We start from the raw sequence: 16,216 nt of genomic DNA, 5'->3' as shown, positions 1-16,216 counted from the left end.
ATGGAGAATTCCTGACTGACTACATTTCTGGGGAAGGTTGAAACTGCAGTTAAGTTAGGCATTCAGTGCTGGTTTGGTGACCTGGCCTAGCAGAAGTGATCCCATGTTGGGCCTTATCTTTCTGTTTAACAAAAGGAAATGGGCAGAAGACCTTTAGTGTCACCCTGAAGCTCCGTCTTCAAATCACAGTCCCTGAGGTGGCCATTCCTTGAGACCCAGAAACCAGGCTCCCGTCCCCCAACCCACCCCACCAAGCCTCTTACACACTCAGGACAGACGTGCAATTGGTGCATCTAACCGGCAGGCAGGAGACCCTTACTCTTCCAGCTCTGCACCTAGCTACCTGGGTCACCTAGGCTGAGTCACCCCTCACACCAATCCTCCTACTTACACAATCTGTATCAAGAAGATTTCAAAAGATGTTGTTGAAGAATGTTTAGCTGCTCTCTGAATCTCCTCCCTGAGTGGGAGTCTGGTAACCAGTTCCAGGCCCTGAATATCTTGTTTTGGCTTCAGGGAGTGGAAATGTGATTAATTACGACATCTCGTGGACATAATGGGTAACTGCACCCAGTTGGGCAGAAGCCACAGGGTGACATCCAGCTTCCGTCATTATGTGGAAAAGAGCTGATTGCAATTAACCACACTCATCACCTCACACAGAGAGAGCTGTCTTAGAGCTGGAAAAGAATCCCTCCAAAAAACAGAAAACAACCTACCTGCCACAAATTTCCATCAACTTCCAGCTATGTAACTCTTTCTTTCAAATTTGTCTATCTTCAAACTGACCTGAAAAAGAGTCTAGTGGCCATGGAGGGAAAGTGCTGTTAATATTAACAGAAGAAAAACATAATGGGCTGTTTACTTTTGCCATGAATTTCATGCATTATCTCATTTACTCCTCCCCAAAATACAAGGAGGTATGTGTTCCTATCCTCAGCTTTCAGATGAGGAATCAGAGACTTGGAGGATAAGGAGACACTAGGTTTCAAACCTGGGCTGTTGGGCATTAGACCCAATTATCTTTAGCCACCACTCTGTGCAACCTCACCAGCACCAGTGAATACCTACCACGGTAATCCCTTGAGGCTCGAGAAAATCCCAACTCCTGGGGCCCTGGCTTTAATCCCCAGACTGAATTCTCCTGATCACCCTCTATAGCAGTGAGAGGTGAGTAGACAAAAGGGGCATTAGGGTCTGACAGGCCCAGGCTGGAGTCCCAGCTCAGTCCCTCATTAGCACCATGACCTTGGGCTCACTCCTGAGCTTCACCTTCCTGAACTGCCAAATGTAGGTCATAATCTTTCACCTTGGAGGAGTGCTGTGAAGATTAGAGAAATAATTTGCTGCTGGGTAGATACTCCAGAAATGGTGGCTATTCTTACCTGCAAGGTCTGTGAATAGATCTGGAGAGGGGCCAGCCTGGAAGATTTCTGTAGGTGGTACATCTGATTCAACTTTTGTAGGAAACACCACCACTAAGGAGGTCTAGGACTTGCATGCAGGTGAGGGCTAGCCTTCTCACCCTTAGGCTTGTACTGTTTCAGAGGGAGTGGCTGTTGTGTCACGGCTCAAAGGATCCCCAGAAGAAGGAGCTCAGTCAAGTTGACAGAGCAGAAACAAGATCCTAGGACTCTGGGCCCCCATCTTTCCACAGAGACAACATTATCCAAAAAGAGTGTCCTGGAAGAATTCAAGTCCATGCCTCGAGGTATCTACAGAGACCCTGGTGCCATGATTTATCCTCTGTGAAGCTCAGGAAGCACAAATCCAAAACCAGAAATAGGGGGTCTGGATTCCAGCTCTACCTCCTACTGTTCTGTGGACCCTTGAGCTTGGTTCTCTTTTTGCCTCTACAGGGTCACACCACTAAAGGCTTCTCCTCTCAGTGTCTCAACGGCTCCTCCTCCTGCCTCTGCAGATGAGTGTGGTCCTTCTTGCCCATACCTGTCTCGGAGCAGAGATATGGCCCTGACAGGACTGTTCACACCTATAGCCCCAGGCCCTAACACAGCATTGGCACATGGAAGGTGCTCATTGGTAAATGAATAAGTGGGATGCCTCGCTACTAATAGCTGTGGAGCGCATTGCTGGAAATATTACCACTGCAGAGAGGATGGCATTGGGGTACCTGATCATTCCAAGTGATATATGAGTATGACACGATTCAAGGCTTCCTGTTTCAGGTTATACCTAGGCCCCAGCAGGACAGATACCAGTATTAGTCACCTATTGCTGCATAAAAATTACTCTGATACTTTGAAGCTTACAATAATAATAAGCATTTATTATCTCACAGTTTCTGTGGGTCAGGAACTGGGAAATGGCTTAACTGGGTTTTCTGGCTCAAGATTTCTTAGCAGTAGCAGTCAAATGCCCATTAGGGCCGCAGTCATCTGAAGGCGTGACAGGGCTGTAGGATCCACTTCTGAGGGAGCCCGCTCACATGGTGGCAAGCTGGCGTGGCTGTCAGCAGGAGGCCTCAGTTCCTTCCCTTGCTGGTTTCTCCATAGGTCTGCTGTAGTGACTCAAGAGACAGCAAGAAAGAAGTCACAATGACTACATTAGTTTCTTAGGACTGCCTAACAGTACCACAAATGTGGTGGCTTGAAACAACCAATATTTACTTTCTCACAATTCTGGAGGCCAGAAGTCTGGAATCAAGGTGTTACCAGGGCTACACTCCTGGCAAAAGATCTAGGGTAGAATCCTTCCTTGCCTCTTCCAGCTTCTGGTGGCCCCATGGTTCCTTGGCTTGTGGCAGCCTGTTTGCATCTTCACACAGAGGTCGCTGTATCTGTCTCTGTGTCTCTCTTCTTATAAGGACGTCAGTCATTGGGTTTAGGGTCCATCCTAATCCATTATGGCTCTTGATTACTGCAAAGACTGTTCCCAAATAAGCTCACATTCACAGGTCCTGAGGGTTAGGACTTGAACATATCCTTTTGGGGTATAGCTGAACCCTAGAAGTCACATATGACCTAGCCTCAGAAGTACATACCATCACTTCTGCAATAGCAAGTGGTGACAAGGGTCAGCCCTGTTCAGGGCGGGAGGAGACTGCACAGGATGTGAATATCTGGAGGTGAGAGGCCATTCTGGAGTAGGCTACCACAATATCAAATAGCAAATTGAGCATGAGACACACCCTCACATGCAGTGTTTACAAAGGAAACAATGGAGAACCAACTGCAAGCACTTGGGCCCCTGGGCCTATCAAAAATAGGAAAAGAGTCAGAGTGTAGAAAATGGGAAGATTGGAAATAGAAACCTTCCAAAGAGTAAAGCTCTTCTGTGAGTTGTGCCCCAATGGAGGTGGGTGCCCTACCACGTTCATCTCAAGCCCTGTGGTGGGGGCTTCCACGAGGTCGTTCAAGCTGTGGGCACCCACGGGCCTGTGTCAAAAGGAGGGGCTGTACTGGGATTGGGGCAGAGGCCACTGAGTGCTTCCCCTGGCCAGATGTGGTGCATGGGGGAGAGAGGACCAGCATAGGGTTAGTGTAAGACCTGTGGCGCCTCCTAGGGGATAAAAGGATCTCAGCAGGAAAAAGTTGGAGGGGAATGCTGGTTTCTTGGCGGCTGAAGACGAAGTCACAGTCATTACCCCCAACAGAGATGCAGCCTGGGAACCTCAGGAGAGGGCCCTGAGGTGGAAACCTCTGAAGGGCAGGACATCGCCTTGGAAACAGCTTTCACCATTTGCCAGGCCAAGAGAGCTGGCAACTGTACAATCAAGTAACGATCGCCCTGTTCCCCTTTCCCTCGCTTCTTTCCCTCCTGCCCCTCCCACTTAGACCTTGGAAGCAACCAGCAAGTGGGGAAGGGGATGGGCGGTCAGGTGAGAAAACACAAAAGCTTAGCACACCCCAGGGCCTGGCGGTGGCAGCCCTAACTCCAGACCTTAGAGCAGGAAGAGGAAGAGTTAATCCTGAAGCAAGATGAAATTCCTTTCATATCTATGACTGGAAGCTTTAAATCTCTAATTGATTGTAGATTTTGTGATATAAAATGACATTATCTGAACCTGATCAGAAGAAGCCTGGGTGGGCTGGGCTCTCCCCCAGGGGGAGGGAAAAGGCCTTCCCTTGCTGAATAGTTAAAACGGATGGTGAGAGGACAAAATCAGTTGCATTTTGATTACATCCCACATTCAACGGATTGGTTTCACTGAACTCAAGCTTTCTTAAGAGAAGTTGAGTCAGAGCCTTGACCTTCAAGGAGGTTCCTAAAGAAAATTCCATTTCAGCTTCTGTCCAGAACTGAAGACTGTTTACTATTTTTTCCTAGCTATCTGTCTGGAAATGACACTAAGAACATCAACAAAAAAAGGACTCCTTGTCCGGGTGCAGAACACCCACACCCTCCCAACTCTCACCGGGGCTTGGCCTGGCTTCACCCCGGGAGGGGGAGGCAAGCATAAGGTCTATGGGTTGCGTGTGCTGGAAGAAAGGTTCCTGGGAGGATACAGCTCAGCCTGGGAACAAAAGCTGTTTTTCGAAAGCTCTGTGCAAAGTCCACTCAATGGGGGAGGCGTCTGGGCAAAGCCAGGAGAAAACATTCGGGGAGAAATTTCCACAAAAAATGTTTGATTCCCCAGGGACATTGAAACCATGCTCTGATCTGTCCGGTGTCTTATTTGTTATTTTTGAAAAAAAAGAAAAAGTAAACAATTCTGCCCGTGAGTCTCCCCTCTCTCACTATCCTTGCCCCAAGCTTGGAACTTATTCTGTCCTTTTTTAGGAGTCAGGCTTTGTCAAGAATGCCCTCGAGGAAAGGCTCTAGGACCAGGCAGGAGCGGGGCTCCGCGGAGAGTCAGGGCCTTCAGAGCGCTGCTCTGCTGTTCAGATACCCACCAGGAAGTTTCTAGCACAGACGGCTAGGCAGAGGCGTGGGCTGGAATGCGAGTGGAGATGTGAACCCGGAAAGCAGGGGCGTTCCACGATCACAGCTTCTAGAAAAGATGCCTTCTCAGCACAGAGGCTTCAGGGAATAGAGGCCCTGGTTCTCTATTTCAGTACAAAGTATTTGTTGTGTTCATGTAACAGCGGTATTTCAGGACCTAAACAGGCTTGGTTTTTCAGTCTGTAGGAGACAGGGCGCCTAATACTCTTGAGAAGATATGAGGCCCTAAATAAACTCTCATATCACCAGGCCACCCGTTTTTCTCTCTCCCAGACCCTGGTGCCAAGAGACCGTCACAATCGCCTCCAGGCAACGGAGCCTTCTTGGATCAGTTTTCTGAAGAGCTTAATCATGAACAAGTCCCCGTCTCTGCCTGGAGCTGACAAGCCCAGGAGGGTCTCAGGGTGAGGCCTTCCCTGCTGAGGCCACAGCCCCTTCAGGGGGCCGCAGTGTCCCGAGCATGTTGCACTGGGGAGTAACTCCGGAGTGTCTGAGCTCCCGTGGGGTTGTCAGGGCTTTTCAGCTTTGGCCATGCTGACACTTTGGGCTGAATAATCTTTGCCGTGGGAGCTGCCCTGTGCATTGTATGGTGTTTAGGACCAAGCCTGGCCTCCAGCCATAAGGTGCCAGCAGCCCCCATCGTTTCCCTCTCACACACTGTGACAAACAAAATTGCCTCTAGATATTGTCAAATGTCCCTGGGAACCAAAATCATTCTTGGTTGAGAAGCAATGGCTAGGAGCAGTGCCCATGCAGCAACCAGACAGCTAAGGAAATCCAGGGTAGAGCTGGGCCACACATATCACAAGGGAATCTTCACTTTGTGCAAAAAAAGAAAAAAAAACCAAACCCCACCCAGGTCTATGTGGTCTGTATATCAGTTAGTGCTCTCTTGGTTGCACCAAATGACAAAAATTCAACTCTGAATGACTTCAGAGGGGGTTGGATGCTGTCACATGTACCTGAGAAGACCAAGCATAGTGCTGGCACAGGCCTAGCTTGGACCAGGGACTCAAACAATATCACCAGGACTTGGTTTTATCTTTATCTCTTAACTCTGCTCTTCTCCACATCCTCTTCTTGTAGGGGCAAGATGGCTACCAGTCCTGTATCTTCTAAGGTTTGAGAATGTGGAAGGAAAATGCAAAGTGTTCTCTCTGCAATCCTAGAAAAAGTCTCATTGCACTTCATTGGCTCTGATTGGACCATGGGTTTGTCACTGAGCAAAACACCATGGCCGGGGAATGTGATGGCCTAACTGGCCAGGCTGCAGTCACATGCCCATCCGTGGGTCTGGGAGTACAGTCAACTGTGCATGCAGGACATAAAACATGGAAAAGTGGGGGCTCCCAAGAGGAAAATCAGGGTACCACTACCAGAGGACAGGTGAAAGAATTCTGTATGATAAAAAGCAACAGAGAGCTACCACAGTCTTTATCCTAAAAACAAGTTCATCATTATTAAACCCATCAAGGTGAGAGGTAATAATAGGGATGGCTTTGCTGAATGGCAGTACAAAGGTTGTGCCATGATTGTTCAAATCAAACTCCAGGTGACAAACGAAAGCTCTCTTATGTGTCTTTAGGACAAACTAGCCACTGAGATGATTCATTCAAATGGTTCCTAAAATGAAGACTACCAGAGTTCCACCAAGACACTTCCTCCCCTACTTCCATAGTAACACATTTGTATTTGGGGCCATAGCTGTCCAGCATTTCCCAGTCTCCCTTGCAGTTAGGTGTGACCATGTGACTAAGTTTGCACTATTTGAACAGAAGAGATGACCAGACCTATGACTGAAGATAGTAGGCCTGCTGATGCTCACTCTTTCTCCTTCCCTTGCACCACACATAAACTTGCTTGAGTCCCAGCTTTGACCATGCAACTGAGAATGATGCCCTAGAGGATGACAGAGGAAGATGCAAGGAACCTGGATCCCTGAATGACCATGTGGCACAGAGCCTCCAACCATCCTAGAATAAGTATCTCAAGTGAGAAAGAAAGAATTTTTTGTCTTTTCTAAGCCACTAAATCATTATATTTCATCTTTTTAAGATACAAGTTTTTGGTTTGGTTTTTTTTTTCATATTCTAATTACCTTTGAAATCCATCATGCCACTGGCCAGTCAGGGGTCATCAGGGGCCACCTTAGGTCAGGCCCCAGAAAGACACATTTGTGGGACTCCTGTTTATATAAATGAATTAATTCAAAATTAATGCATTGTACAATATTCATAAGCCCATTGAGGTATAGTGATTTATCAATAAAGATTAAGAATAATGGAAAGAGAAATGCTGCTTATATATGCATTTATTGTCCAATTAATGTACATGGAGATTCCTTATTGCCAGGAACCATCTCTTTCTGTCAAGATCCAAAAACCATGTCTTTTCAATTTCCTATCACCCACTACAAGACACAATAGCACACCATTACACTTATTAAACACTGGGCACCTAATAATCTTTTACGAACACCATGCCAATGTTCTATCTCAGCCTTTACTTGCCTTTTTTTTATACAAATTTTCTTTTAATAAACATTTTTATTGAAACATGAAATGTTTAAAAGTACACAAATCATAACAGGACAGTTGTATGAATAGTCATGAAGTCCTATCCCTGAGCAAGTACTTATATACTTTCTGTTCCAGTAGACATGACTATTATGGACATTTTGTATAAACTGATTCATATAATATGTGCTCTTTTACAACTAACTTTTTACTTAGCATGATGTTTTCAACATCCATCCATTTTGTAGCATCATTACTTTATTATGTTTTGTTGCTAAATAATGATTGTATAGCTATACCACATTTTGTTCATCCACTCATCATTTAGTGGACATTTGGATTGTTTTCACTTTTTGGCTACCAGGAATAATGCTACTGTGAACATTCATGTAGAAGTTTTGTGTGGTCTTATGTTTTTAATTCTGTAGAGTATATGCCTAGGAGTGGAACTGCTGGATTTTATGATAACTCGTGTTAGCTTTTTGAAGAATGGCAGCCTTTACTTGTCTTTGTTGCATACTGTCATTTATTTGATCTGTACTGAGTTTTTGTCCTAGAAATTGCATATTGTGTGAGTTAACCTTGAAAATAAAACTCAGTCTTTTTTTTTCAGCAAAAGCAGGTTTACAATAGCAGGGCAATAGCAGAGAATTACAATTCAGAGCAAGCAAGATGGTGTAAAACCATAGGCAAGTTCAGAGAACAAAGGATGAAAGGGTGAACTTGGGAGGGGCTGTTATAAACAAAAAGCCCATTGGAGGAAATTGGGAGTTCCAAGTATTGTGGCTGTTCATTGGCTAGGTTGTAACAGTCTCTCACTGGCTGGCCTGTTGCAGAGAGGCAGAAACCTTCCTCCCTCCTGGTGGCCAGTAAAGCTAAGGCGATATGGTAGGGCCTGAGAGCGACCCCTGCTGGGCCTTGCTGGGCCCTGTTAGTGAGGTTTCCCTTTGTTAAGTTTTCACATGTGGAAGTGATGTTTTGTGTTCATTTGATAGAGAGCCTATATATTTCTGATCCCAGACACCTTCATTGGCCAACACTAATACTGAAAGGGGGATTTTAAAACAAGTAACAGTGGTAACAGAACACTTGACTTTGAACTTAGAATATACTTAGGCCATAACAGCCAGTTTCTACAGTTTCTTTTGCCTTTTGAAGAAGGTGTAAAGCAAGTTGCTGGCTTGTATTCTAGACTTTGGGCAGATCCCTTTGCTGAAGAATCCTGGTTTTCCAGGCAACAGAACGCAGTCCCTCGTTGGTCCCCAACCCTTGCCCAAGTCTTAAAGAGGGCCACCGGTGCACCTGCGCAGATGCTGTGGGGCCATCCTTATTAGCAATGAGACCCCTGCCCACCCTCTCATCCCTTACCCCCAATCCTGCAATGCCCTGGGCTTGATGGTCAGCCAGAGGCGAGGTGGGGGGTTGCCTTGAGGGGTGGAGCTGACTGAAGAGATGGGTGAGGGATGCCTAGACTTAGATCAGCCTTTGCTGCAGGGTTGGGTCTTTAATGGAGGCCAGTCATGCTGCAAAACCTTTTAATGCTAAAGTCATGACCATTTAGGGACACAAGCTGGACTTTCCAGGCATATGACACATTCCTCTTCTTATCACAATAAATTGTGCTAGTGGTGAGTGGGCTCCGGGCAGAGGCAGGGGCTCTGCTTTTTCTGGTTTCAGCAGTACTGGTGTTTGTCACTTCCTGAATATGCAGGCTCTTTCTGGTAAGGGAAAGGAAAATGCCAGTATTAAAACTTGAAGAAAGAGTGTCCGTGGCTTGGAAAAAAAATCCCAGAGATAATAGTACAGTACTCTGCATCACAATGCTCTTGGTATGAAGGATGATATTGTTGGGAAAACATGGCAATGATTCTGAGAGGAGGAGAAGTGGTTCCAGAGAACTGGCCTCTGATGAAAGAGGGGATTTGATTGATGCACTATGTCAGTGGGCACACACATAATCATCTAGACACCATCATTCCCATTCTTTCTGGTCCTTGGGCTGGCCTCACCAGATTTTCCACTGTGCCTTAAACAAGGTAATATATCAGGATGGGTTCTGTCAGCCCTAGGCCTCACATCTGTGCTGGACACACAGGTGGCATGATGTGTGGGCACAGAGACAAACCCTAAAAAAAACTCCCCCAAACTAGAGAGCCTCATTGACGTCACTGAGCCGCTGTGATTTCTTCCAGCTTGCCGTTAGAGAATAACAAACACTTTACCATTCGCAAAGCACTTTTATTTATAGTATATTTATTTTATCCCATTCCATTCTCACAACCCTGGAAAGGAGGGCAAGTATTATTATCAGTCCATTTTAGAAATGAGAAATAGCAGCTCAGAGAGGTCAAGGGACTTTCTCAGCAGACTCCAGCTTGTAAAGCTTGTATTCAACTGAGATCTTTAATTGAACCCTGGGCTCTGTTCACTGTTTCATGAATTCTACTTTTAGGGCAATCCCATTTCTGTCTTTGTCTTTTGCATTATCTGGTTCTGAAGAGTTTAGTTTGTGTAGGTTTCTTTTTTGCATTTGTTTGGGTGGGGTTGGGGGGGAGTTACAGATGTTTCTTAGAGTATACAGAAAAATTCTTGTACAGCAAGCACCCCAATTGACAAGACAATGTTAAGTTTCAGTCTGCAATCATTGCTTATTTCTCTTGAAATGGCATTCTCACAGATTGCCCATAAGATGGGAGCTTTTCATGCATTATATCCCTAATGGAAATTAGAGGTACCTTTAAGAATGGGTTGGGTACTCATTACCTCAAGTTACACAAGAAACCCTCATGGGATGAGTTTACAGAACACCATCAACTCAAGTATTATTATCTCTTTGCATCAGTGGACACACTTTTGTTATATTTTATTGAACTAGAAAGGTTTGGAGTTTTATTTTGTTAGAGTTGTTTTATTTGGGTGCAGAGCTCCCTAGAGAGAAAGAGAAGAGTGATGGAAGGAACTAATGAACTGTCATTCCCCATCTTGGCCTGGAAGACTCAGTCCAGCCCCAGTGAGGGAGGAGTAGTCATGTAAGACTTAGAGTAACCAAAGATACAAGCAGTTGTGCTATGGGACACAGGTAGCCAAGAACAGCCAATCAGCGAGAGGTTCATTCATTCCCCAATGCTCCACCCCACCCTCCACTTTGGCTACTTGGTGGCCTAGAGTGGCCCCAGGAGAGCATGCTGCATCCAGCATGGCATCAGGAGTGCCCATTTAGGAGCAGTCTGTTTACAGAGTGTGCACATGCTGGCGAGGTACCCTTTTGTAGGGGGTGTGGAGAGAAGACCACCAGTGGGTTGGTTACAGTGGAAGAATAAGTTGGTCTGCCTATAAACTATGCCTCAGGGGCCTCCAGAAATAACTGAGGATGAGTTGGCAAGGGAAGGGATGAGTATAAAGTTTGACAGACCTTCAAGAGGGCTTGGAGCTAATGAAATTTCGGTCTGGATATCAATAGGACAATCTATAGGCTGGTGAAGTCTGGTAGTGGGGTATTGTGAAACACTGAACTGTATTCTTCTCTTCTGTGTCATTCAACTTCAAAAATTCTGCTTGTAGTGAAGGTGCCATGAAACATGCTTATAGTGCAGTCTCCTTCTAAATGCAGTTATCTGGGGCAGGCCCCCTCTAGCCGATTGCCCTATCTCCCCCCATCATTCGAGGATGGGCCACGCAGAGGGGAGGGAGTCTCTCAGAAATTGTTTCTAGGGCAGCAGCTGAGAAGTCTAGCTGCAGGATTTGGGGATGGGAAGAAAATAAATAGTTGTTTCCTATGTCAGGGCAGATAGGATTTGCTAAAGGCTTCTGAGTGACTAGGTTATTAGGTAAAGATTTTTTGCTATTTCAACTGAAACTGGAATGAGAGTAAATATGGAACTATAGAGCAAACTGCAGTGTAAAGGATTTAATTAGAGCAATAAAGGATTTCCCAACATCAAAGGAAACAAGTTCTTTGCTCTTGGCCCATTTTTAAAGGTAAACAGAGAGGCTTCCTTTGTCTGCCAACCTTCCAGATCTAGTTTAAATGGCTCCCTACATATCTGTTCCTGAATGCCCACCCTTTGCCTGAATTCACTGACCTTCTGTCCATGCTCCCATATCCTCATTATAGCACTTAAAACTGGTCTGTGAATTTCTCTGGGTAGAGAGAGAGTGTCTTATTCTTTACTGCTTCCTTGACCCTTAGGAGGTACACAGTACCTAGTAAATGTTGGTTGGTTTGATTGTAAGTGAAAAGCTGCATCAAGGCAGGAAAGTATGGTGGTGCTCATAAAAGCCATACACGTCAGCACTTTTTGAGCTTCATTTGTGGAATGGGCCATGAGGGGCTACATGAAGTTGATGGTGCAATGAGGTTGTATAAGGTAAAAATTTTTGTGCCTGATCTCACACAGTCCCCTTCTCTACTTTAACCCTTCCTTCTGCCTGACAGTGGGTCTGGAAGCAAAAGTTAGGTGCTCTATGTGAAGACAAGAGGTCTGAATGATTTCTTGAGAATGGCAAAGGATTTGAGGGAATGATGGTGGAGAAAATGAGCAAGATGCAGGTGCTGCCCTGGGATGTGGGAGCACAGAGAGAGCAAAGTGTGCTTACCAAAGGCGGCGGAGGGCAAGTCGGTACCACAGGACCACTACCCCAAAAGCGTCTTCTTTTCTGTGTGGATTCCTAATACGGTCCACTCAGGAGGGGCCTCCAATGAGTGTGTGTAGGACTGTGTACCAGTGCTGCCAGGAATAGCTACTTTACCGGGCCCTGGCACCTTCCTGAGGAAGAAGAGGCCAAACCAACACACCAGATAAATCAACTCAAGGGAAAGGGGTTAGTCAAACCCCAGGCGCTGTCTCACAACCATCTCCGCAGTGGATGGGAAAGAACTTGGCGCAAGTGATCCAAAGACTCCCTAATGCAAGATCTGGAACATTCCAAAGACCTCCTTACATGGAGAGAGGGAGGCCTATGGCACTGCTGCAAAGTAAACAAAGAACGACATGGGGTTTCTTTTAAACTGGAGCGTGTCAAATAGAGGTGGGGAGGCTGTGAACACCTTGGCAGCAATTATGCAGAAAGACGGCAGTAGATACAGGGCAGCACCCTATCCAACAACATCGGCAGTGTCACACTCCAACAAGAGCTGTGTAAGAGCTGCTAATTACTGAGACTCCAATAGGAGCTGTGTCTTAAAAGTGATTTTGAACTGATTGCAGCTTATTGAACTGACTGCAGCTGTAAGCTACAAAGGAAGGAATCTAAATAAAAGTGAAAAATCCTTTGATCAAACACAAACAAACTGTTCCAAATAAAAATACCTTTAGTTTACATACCCATCATAGCTGTCTGTTTCACATGTGTAAACAAATGCTTATACACATTTACTAAACATAGAAGTTCCCTGAGACAGGGACCATACTTGTTCACCTTGATAACTCCTTACGGTATACCATAGCATCTAGCACATAGAAGCTGCTTACTGAATTGAATTTGTGGTAATGATTTGACCAGATAATTGTCCTTTTTAGGATAATGGGCCACTATAAAATGAATACCCAGGTGAAGCAATACAAAAGGCCATTTTAATAACCTCAACTCCAAGAAAACATACCATTTTTTCTAGAAGCCCAAAAGAAATATGCAAATACAAACATTCTTGAAAGCCAACCACACTACATTCCACCACACAGACTGTGTTGCTTGAGCCGAGTTGCTAGGCAACCACTTGGTAATTCCCCTTGTAAGAGAGATGAACCTGTCATCTGCTTTCTTGGCTATATGTGACATAGGGAGACAACAGGTAAAGGACAGGCAAGAACACCTGCACCTGGATGACACAATCACTCTTGAAGTGTGATGACACTGAAGAAAATCTCCATGCCCTGTCAGAAAGTGCTGGAGGGAGAATTCCATTAAACTATTAGCACAAGACATTCTGGTGAATTTTCTGGGATGTACCCTGTGGGTAAATCCTGTGGGTTATCCTGTTATCCCTGCCCACAAAGCAGGAGACCAAAAGCACTGTAGCTCTGCATGTGGATGGCTGTCAACTCACTAAGGGCTCCAGATCAGCATGTCCCATTACTGCAGCTGGGATGAGATTTCTACCAAATAAAAGCAGGCTTTTAAAAGAACACTCGACATCTCAAAGAAATCCAAGTTCTGGGTGAATAAACCACACTTTTTTTATATACCTGAGGAAATGCTTTTAGTAATGTCTTTGTTTGGACATGATTTCCCAGACATTTTAGGCAAATGAGCTCCTTTGCAAAGACCCCACTCTGCTATAGGTATTAACATCGCTGCCTTTGAAATAGTCTGAAGATCTGATAAAGTATTGGAGAATGAATAAGAAATGTCTCAAAACTTCTCTGACATTAGGAAAAAATAGAACTTAAACTTAAATGCCACTTCCGATTTAGAAGGCTAAGGGTATACATCTTTTTCATATGAATTTTCAAAAGGACTGTTCCCCTGGTTTAAAACAAATAAGAATATTTGCCCACTCCCTACTCCCACAAATATTGTATATATGTCTTCTTTAAAATGGCTTGCATTTCAGTCTCCTGTTTGAGATTTAACTTTGAGATCTTAGACTCTGGGATCAAGCAGTCAGTTGAAAAGAAAGCAGTTTCTGAATCAAGATAAAACCAACTAGGCAGTTTTGATGAATAACTGGGTAAGGTTTCACCTTAGCCTCTAGTGCCCACTTACCCAAACTGTTGTGATGCTGACTTAAACAAGCCCAACTGGCCATCCCTGTGGAGTGAAGCCTGTCAAAAGTGCCAGTCCTGTCTCTCTGGTGCCATAAAGAGGATTGCTGGCATGTGAAGTTCCTGGGCTTGTCTCTGCAAAATAAAGCCAAGGCATGTCATCTCTACCAACTACCAGGTTTTATAAGATTCTTCATGGAATTCCAAACAGAGTCAGCCATTCCAACAGAGCCAAATTGTTAGGGAGGAGGAATCATGGGCATTCCTGAACAAATGCTCAGAATGAAACGACCCTACAATGACTCTAGGGGGAGCAAGTTGTAGAAGGAGCAATGAAGGCTCTGGAATTTCTTCACCGGAATTAAAGTGTGGAGCAAAACCTGCCAGCAGCTACCTTCACTCCACCTTCTCAACATGCAGTTGTACGTAAGTGGCCTGGACAGCAGAGCGTTATCAGGGACCTGACAAAAGAAGAGGAGGTCTCCGGTCCACCCTGCCCCAGTGGTCCTGGAGGTGACTCACTCCTCTGGTTGATGGTGTCTTCCTTCTTTGGAATCCTGTCAGTGATGCGTGAGCCCATTGTCAAATTCTCAGAAAGCTGGAGTCCCACTGGTGTCAAGTTGGTTGAATAATTTTTATATAGAATTTACTTTGTGGAAGAAAAATATTAAGTAGCCTACCCTGATGGAGTTCAGACTCTAGTGGGGAAGACAGATACGTACCCAAGAAATTATAAGGCAAACCAGTCTGGATCAAGCCACAAGAGATAGAAAGTGTTCAATTTGGGGAATACTTAATGTCTGTCTGTGTGAAAGCTGCTCCTGATGGTGGGCTTTGTATTCAGCTTCCTATTACTGAAGAGTTAGGTTCCACTGAAGAGCTCCATCTCCATCTGGTATTCTGCTGTGGTGGCCTGTGTTCCCTCCCTGTTGACAATTCCATGCTGGGGAGCTCAGCTGGGATGCGAAGGCTGTTTACAGAAGGGAGGGAAGCCTGTAAGGCAGGATAGGAGGCCAAGGAGTAGTTAAAAGTCCACAACACAAAGGGGCAATTGAACAGCTTTCTGGTTCTGGGTCTTCTACAGAAAGAGAGGTGGTGAGTTTAAGTCAAAGACTATTATATTCAGTGGGGGGAGATGACACTTTATATTTCCACTAAAAAGGTTCTAGATAGAGGATCTAACAAGTAGAAGGCAGCTGCTGAGTGGTTTGAAAAGATTGGAGGGTTGAAATCAGCATTATCCTCCCACCCCCACTCTGCCCCCACAACAAATACCTCTACCATGTGCAGAGTGAAAGAGGAGGACCAGATGGAGGTGTTTTCTGCAGAGTTAGCCTTTCTAGTGCTCAGTCTCCATTCCTGGCATCCTCTCCCGTGAGTGCTTGTACCTTGTGCCTTCTGGCCTGGCTTCCCACTTGCCTCCCCCTCAGCACAGCAGGAAAGGGTGTGGTGGTACCATTTCCACTTTACGACAGAGGCCGTCTAGCAGAATGGCTAAAAGCAAGGATTCTGGAACTCAAATCCTGGCTGCACCACTTTCCACCAGTGACCTTGGCAAATGACACAGCTTCTTTACCTTAATTTACTCCCTGTAAAATGAGAGTAATGACACCACAGCCATCTCATAGGACAGTGTGAGGTTAAAATGACTAAATCTAGGCAAATCACTTAGAACAGTATCTGGCAGATAGGAAGCACCATGTTTGTGGTTATGAAAGAATTTGTCTTGAGTTCTATAGTATTTGCATGTTAAACAATTATACTTAAAAGAATTTCAGGTAAGATTGGCAAGAAGATGGAGAGCTATTTGGGAGAGGTTTCCATTGCCCCTGAAACCAAACCTGTCTATATATTAATATCCTGATTGTAACCCAAATATTATCCTTTTATTGTTCCTGCTCTTCCAGATATCTCCTAAGAATATAAGGTAAGAACCAATTGGCTGGTGGGGGCCTAAGTCACCTGAACTTCTAAGGAAAAGAGGATCAGGCAACTCTATCACCCACCTCTGCCTCTGCCAGCCTGGGACCTATAGACCTCGGGCCCATGTGCAGGCTGGAGCCCCCCTCCTCTTCTCTCCTGACTCATGGCTCT

The 16,216-nt window shown here is 45.3% G+C and overlaps 1 long non-coding RNA gene across 2 annotated transcripts; it reads right to left on the bottom strand.

Moving 5' to 3' along the window:
* Positions 1 to 5,995: 5,995 nt before the first annotated feature.
* LOC118926370 (uncharacterized) lies at positions 5,996 to 15,524 on the bottom strand. 2 transcript variants are annotated; one of them, XR_005030435.2, is made up of 4 exons: positions 15,398 to 15,524; positions 14,845 to 15,115; positions 14,124 to 14,257; positions 5,996 to 9,136 (listed from the first exon to the last, which is right to left on the bottom strand). It is a non-coding gene; the product is annotated as an uncharacterized LOC118926370 (long non-coding RNA). The 2 variants fall into 2 exon arrangements; XR_008992435.1 differs by having other exon boundaries at positions 14,845 to 15,092.
* Positions 15,525 to 16,216: the final 692 nt, after the last annotated feature.

This window comes from Manis pentadactyla, chromosome 11, assembly GCF_030020395.1.
Source record: "Manis pentadactyla isolate mManPen7 chromosome 11, mManPen7.hap1, whole genome shotgun sequence".
Taxonomy (NCBI): domain Eukaryota; kingdom Metazoa; phylum Chordata; class Mammalia; order Pholidota; family Manidae; genus Manis; species Manis pentadactyla.
This window is presented reverse-complemented; position numbering and strand designations above follow the sequence as displayed.